This window comes from Lepisma saccharinum, chromosome 9 (assembly GCF_977018435.1).
Source record: "Lepisma saccharinum chromosome 9, izLepSacc3.1, whole genome shotgun sequence".
Taxonomy (NCBI): Eukaryota; Metazoa; Arthropoda; class Insecta; order Zygentoma; family Lepismatidae; genus Lepisma; species Lepisma saccharinum.
The window spans coordinates 20,480,724-20,488,048 of NC_139237.1; positions in this window are offsets into that span (position 1 = coordinate 20,480,724).

Here is a 7,325-nt window from a genome sequence, read left to right on the forward strand (position 1 = left end):
CAAGTACTATTTTGATTAATATTTGCAACCTTTATTTTATTAACCTGAATCGGAGCCTGACCTGTAGAAACTCCGTATATTACTACTGGGCAAGTATTAACAATTATATATTTTATATACTTCATTATATCCCCGGCAACCCTACTACTATGAGATAAAATTTTAAAAAAATGACTTCTTGACTGAAATTTTAAGTGTATGTCTTGAAAACATAAAATAGAATGTAAATATTCTAGAAGTCTTCACATTCTAATTATTATGCAACTAAATATAAGTTGATACAATCAAGCCCCTAAAACCAACAAAAAAAAAATAATTCAAAGAAACTGGAAGAAAACTCCTTCAAGCTAAATATATAAGTTTATCATAACGAAATCGTGGTAGTGTACCTCGAACTCAAATATAAATAAATCCTAAAAAAAATAACCCTTAAATAAAAAAGTAAGAAAAATGGTACCCCCCCAATAATAAAAGTAGTAGTATTTACAATATTATAAACCCCACTTACAAGTGTAGAAAAGAAGAGGTTATTTGATTGAACAACCCGATTTGCTCACACTTAAAACAATGCTAAGAGGGGCTTATACCTCAATTCTTCAAGTGTGATATGCTCTGAATTTTTAAGAATTTTGAATTCTAGTGTAGAAAAGAAGAACCCCCCTCAGACAGATTTGCCTATACTTAAAACAATGCTAAGAGGGGCTTATACCCCAATTCTTCAAGTGTGATATGCTCTGAATTTTAAGAATTCTGAATTCTAGTGTAGAAAAGAAGAATTTTTAACAGCCTGATTTGCCTATACTTAAAACTAAGCTAAGTTCCTATAAGATTTTATTGTTTATAGTGTGTTTTTCTGTCAAAATCCCAGGAATCTTGAATTCTAGTCTAGAAATAATAAGCCCCCACCCCCCTCAGATTGATTCTGCCATGTGTACAAAGGCTGAATCTCTCAGTTTGTTGTCTATAAGCTTGTCAAAAATATGGCCCTCTTGATATTGTATTGGCTATACTTGAGATTAAGCGAAAAATATTTATATTCTCATGCAAGCAAAACTTCCCGATCAATACAATAGGACAAGAGCGGGCATGCATAATTAATTGCTTGCATGTTCTTTCTAATCTTTTGATCAGTCCCATGTCTCGGCCAGCAATAAATCATGCAGGCCTGGGAGATTCATATGCGTGCATGCATGAGATAAAATCTACATTGTGCCCTTTCAGGGAAAATTCCCCCCCCCCGTACATGCCTTCATGTTATTGACTCCAAGGGAAATTCTTATTACTGAGAATATTGGCCTCTTGCGTGTTGTCAGACAAGCCTGAGCACAATTCTAGGCTTGTCTTGTTGTGTTAATATAAACCAGAGCGGGACTTACAGAGAATATTCCTTGCACAATTTCAAAGTCCAACTTTGAATTGTATTTAGCTGATATATAGCTCATAACTCCTGGGTTCTGATATTCAATATGTATTGCATGTGGACATAGTCCCATGGCTTATATGTTTTATAATCAAGGCTTTTGGGTTTAAGACCCCCCCATGGAGAAGTGTTAACATTGTTGCCTTGTAAACAAGAGCCCTGGGTTTGAGTTCTGGTAAAAAGTGAGGCATTACCTGATGGCAAAGTGTTAATATTGTTGCCTTGATTTTGTTTTGGCTACACTTAAAAACTAAGGCAAAAGCTCTTATGAGGATTTTGCTTACACAATAATATAATGTAATATATGCTTAAATACTTGTTGCTGTTATGTTAATATGTTACCTGGAATATGCTCAATATTTTAATTGGACACCAGCCTCAACTCATATATCTAATACTAAGACAATGTACAATGTAATACGCAGAAATTTTTCTAGAATTGCTCAGTGACTCTCTCATTTCTTACATCATAAACATATGATTTTTCACCTATGAGAATAACACTACATATGGTGTCATCAGGTAATGCCTCATGGAATTCACAGATAATTTTTATGTTTGTCCTGTCATTAACCACAACTTGTTTTCTTTTTGAAGTGTTGATGACAAACATGGGTCTCTGTGCTTTGAATTCATCTGGTGTGTAATACATGTCAGTATTGCCAGTAGTAACCCTTTTGTATGATGTAAATGCTTCATATAATTTAAGGAAATCACCCTTGGACATGTCTAAATTATAATTTTCTCTAGGGAATACCTCATTTCTGCCATTTTTAAGATATATGTTCTTGATGTTGCAGTTATCAAATTTACTTGAATTTTTTTCCTGATTATTGTGTCTTCCAGTCTGAAACAGTACCACCACAAAATCAGGCATGTCATATTGTATACTGGAGAATGAATTTGTAGCATCAAACTCATAATAAGTACCAGTTGCGGGCTTATGTACACATTGATATGTATAAAATTGTAGAGGAATCTGTGGATTTTTTATTATATCAGCTTTGTATTTAAGGGCATAACTGGCTTCATATTCAACAACTGGGATTCTTAGCCCCATAGTCTGAATAATACACTTGCCCTCATCAGGTAGGGTATTGGGCAGAGCTTCCCCTGTAGAGTTTATTGCACTGTACCTCATCAAAGCATTATTATCATTGGCAGCTCTTCTAAATGTGATTCTTAAACCACCGTTCCACATAATATCTTTGTAATCTGAGAAGAATCCTGGCAACAGGCGCATAGGGAACAGCACTGTGTGGCTCTTGGATATAATTTTTTCACCAGCCTCAAATCCTCCTATTTTGTAGTAAGAAGCCTCGGTTTTGGATAATTTTAGTGTGGCCAAAGCTGTGGAGGTAATGCCGGGATAATCCACTCTGTTTATAACAACACCATGCTTTCTGATCTCAATTTCAGAGAACAGATGCGGCACAAAATTGTCTACCAATCTTATATTTGAATTTGCCGGATAATCTGTTCCATCGAGCTTTACAACATCAAATTTGATGTATAGATCTGCTCTGTGGGGGTGTATAAAGCCATCCCCTACATCAAGATCAACCTCAATCTCTGTGTTGGGTTGATTTAAATTTGCAAATGTCCTCCTGTTTGGGGGGAATGATTGTAGCTCATAACTCTCAATATTTTCCATTTTTTGTATGTATTTTTATTTAAATATTAATTTCTATGATTGCAGTTGTTGTGGCTCCCGCAAAATCAACTAATTCTTCTTTTTCATTAGTAACCATCAACTCAATGTAATCTATTCTATTATGACACACAGGAAAATATAATGTTGGGGATGGAGTGTAGATGATTGGCTCCATAAATTCAGAATTAGGTTTGAATGTTGCAATGATGCCAGTTTGTTTGTGAGTGCCTATGCCAATCGATTTGGTGATCATACCCTCAGCCACATTACAGTGAATATTCAGAGTCTCTATTGATAAGAATTTAGGTATATTAATAGCAGTGTGTTTGATGGCTGGTTCAAGTTTTGTGTTGTTCTCAAAGCCTAACAGCTCTCCTATAGTACCCAGATCCACTGTTTCTGTAGCAGATACAATCTCTACTCTGTGAGTGACAGAATTTTGAGTTAATACTATACCTCTGGGTAATTGAGCATTTAGAGTGGACAGATTATATTGCCCTGGAGTGATGACAATTTTTTGATCCCCTACTGCAATTTTGTTGTTGTGGTGTGTAATATTAGGGATCAAGTACATGCCATAAAATGCTCTGAGAGCTATTGTTTTGGGATACACTATATCATCATGTAATTTGAGTTTCAATATTGAATTTTGGCTGGTGAGATGGAATACCCCCATGATGTTTTAAATACCACAAGGCTTTTTGAAAATTTTCAATTGATGGTTTATTTATTTGAGACAGATATCTGAGAACAGATAAACACAAATGCCAACAATTAACATCTTTGAAATTTTGAACACGGGCATTATTGTAATAAAGATTAGCTGATTTTAGATATTTTATTAAATTTTCAGGTGGAACACCTCCAAATGAATCAAACACAAATGCTTCATTGTTTAAATATTTAAGATAGCAAATCCAGTGAGTGCCCTGATTATTGTACTTATCCAAATTAACAATGCCACACTCTTTGTTGAGTGGTTGCTCTGGCAAAGAATCAGACATGTACACACCTCTAAAATTTTTGATGCCCAGTGGCTTGATTAAAGCTTCAATATCTTGCTTTGTAAGCGACTCTTGTTTTTTTTAAACTTATTCATGGCTCTCTTAACACCTTTGCCTTGTTTCTCCATGGCCAGGTTATGGCGCTTCAATTCATCTAATTCTGCCCTATTTTTCTTGGCATCTATTACTGTTTTTGTTATGGCAGCTGATCCACCAGCCAAGCTCCCAACAGCCCCAAGTGCTGCTAAGATGGCCGGGATAGTAAATATGAAACCCCCCACATGTGATTTTTTTCTAGATTGTTGTAATTTTTTTAATTGGGGGGTACTAAGCAACAATTTCATACCATGGCCCTTGGCAATACAATAGCTTTTTTTCTTGCGCTGCTTTTTGGTTAAAAGACTATCAATAGTTTTAAGAGATTTAAGACCTGCATAAGGTATTTGATACATAACACCCTTGGCCTTCATTCTAGGTTTATTATATACATATTCACAGCCCCCACCCCAGTTTTTGTTTGGTGTTCATAGCTATGGTGGTTCCCAATGCTGCTATTTTTTCACTTAAAGAAGCATCTTTGCTTACAAATCTACCAAATGCAGCCTCTTCTAATTTCTTGTCTGCAACATGTCTCTTGTCAAGATCAGAATGTGTGTTGTATGCTATGTCATGGTCTCTACAAGCAGCATCTAGGGGATTAACACCAGGATCCCCTCTGTTTAATCTATGGTCCAATTTTGTGCGTGGGCCACAATACTGATAGCCTGGAATGTGTAGTTCAAATGGCAGCTTGTTTATAATGTCATTAACCAACCCCCGGCCCTCAGAAATATTCCAAAATTTAGGTGGTAGAGTATTAATAATTTTTATAAGATATCCAATCCCCTTAGTGTCATTCACTATAAAATTAGACAATTTTGTGCTTATCATGTCCATAATTCCAAACTTTTCATTGTAAAAATTGTGGTTGCCAGCATTTTCGTCCCCAGCTATCACCAATAACCTATCTACAAGTTTCCTGACATCATCAACCCACACAAATTCTTTAGGCAGGGTGTTGTATTGTTTGATTCCACTGCCTGTCTTAATTTGTGACCATATGGGCTTGATTAAATTGTTGTATTTTGCTCCACTGCTACACTTGACTCTTTTTTGTGTGGGATCATTGTTCTGGTATAGAGCATCTGATTTTATTAATATTTCTTTGTAATGTTCATAATCTTGATCTGTATAGCTGCCAGGCCTTTTCCTAGTCATCAGTTCCCACAATCCAGGTGTGCCAAGATACTTAACAAAACCACCTCTTTGTCCAAGATTAGATTCTGAATATACAATTATATCATCTCCCATAAATGTTACTCTGAAATTGCCAATTCTATGTATGATGCTACCATCATGCTCTGTGTCAGCATATAAGCCAAAGACCTCATATTTGTTGACTTTAGTTGTGCTTAAATATTTTTGAGCAAGAAGACCCAATTCAATAGGATCCTGAGTAGCTTCAATTCTTCGAGGAACAATAGGACTAGGTGTATGAATACTGGAAAGTGGGGTGATTGGATAATCTAATATGTTCCTTGCAGCTACAGGTACAAGCTCTGTGATCAAAATTTGATTTTGCTCTGTAACAGTTTTGATATTTTTACCTAATTCACAAATAGCATCATTAATAGGCTGTTCTGTTTGTTTGTGTTGTTCATAAATTCCTCGGTTCTGTGATTTCCATCCCTTAAATCTTTTTACAAGATAATCTCTTAATTTAAGATCATCAATGATTGGCCTTTTCATGGTTATTTATATATGTTTCAATGTCTAGAAAATTGTTGATTTCATTTCTGTATTTGCCACTATTGGGTTTTATTGTCATATCAATTGTGACAAACCCATAACTGTCCTGGTTCCAGCACCAACTGCAAAACTTGGAAAAATCATTGTAGCTCAAGTCCCCACCTACATATTCATCATGTATGTGTTTGAGGTTGGTATGATCTTGATGAAACACACATATAAAATTGCTGTTGTCTCGGATCAGCTGCTTCGGAATTTTAGAAAAAGTCTGTGCCAGGTAGAAGCAATCAATATTTTTGTGTCGGCCCTGTGTAAAGAAATTTCTAACCTTGTTTTGATTATCCAGTATAATGTCATCAAACACAACAACAGAATTATCGAGACATTCATGAAGTGGCTTAACATCTGATTCAAAAGTGGCTATATCCAATCCATCATATAGCTTCATCAGCTGCTGATATTTTAATTGTTCCAAGCTCTTAGAAAAAACATACAAGTGCCTGTTTTTCCAGTCTAACCAGTTGGGTGCCAATAAAAAATTATCAATCATTAGTGTAGTTTTACCACAAGCCGATGGCCCAACAATAAGACATCTAATATTTTCAGGCAGCAACTTGCCATTTCTCTTAATATGCTGTTCAGGTTCTGGCAGCCTTTTTATAACATCCCAGGTGCTCATATTATTATTTTGTTTGCATCGATCCAGCTGTGTTCTGGAAGTCCTAGCCATTTGACAAATAACTTGTTGCCTTTTCTGCGGATGATTTTTTCTATGAGATATGTGTCAGGCTGTTTAGTTTTGGTGAGTTCTTCTTCATAGAACCTGCCTTTGAGAATTTCTCCTCGGTGGTCTTTTATTATATATGTGTTAAGGGTCCCAGGTTTAATTTGAACCACTGTAAATAATTCAGTGCTCCAGTTTCTTGTAAAGCCTCTTTTGAATAAGTGCCTATAGTTGCTGATTCTTACTTGATCACCCACCCTGTATTTGGCCTTTCTTGTTGTTGGCTGGTATCTAGGATAATAAACAGTCCTGATCAATTTTTGCTCATCAGATGAAGTTACTTCAGAGGGTTTCATGTTGATTGTGGAATGGACCGAGTTGTTATATTTATGTAGAAGTTCTGGAAGAATATTAATCCATTTATAATTACCTTGGAGTGTAAATTGTTTATACATAAGATTTTTTAGGGTTTTGTTGAATCTCTCTACAATTGAGGCCTTGAGATCACTGTAACTCGAATAATGTTTTAATGACTGGCTTTTAATAAATTGTTGGAACACAGAATTATAAAATTCTTTGCCATTATCTGTTTGCAAATAGCGCGGTGATCTTCCACTCTGATTGATGATTGTCCTGATGGCTTCTGTAACACATTTTCCAGTCTTGGATTTGAGTGGCACAGCCCAGGCAAATTTTGAAAATGTGTCTATTAAAGTGAGTAGATACTTGTAGCCC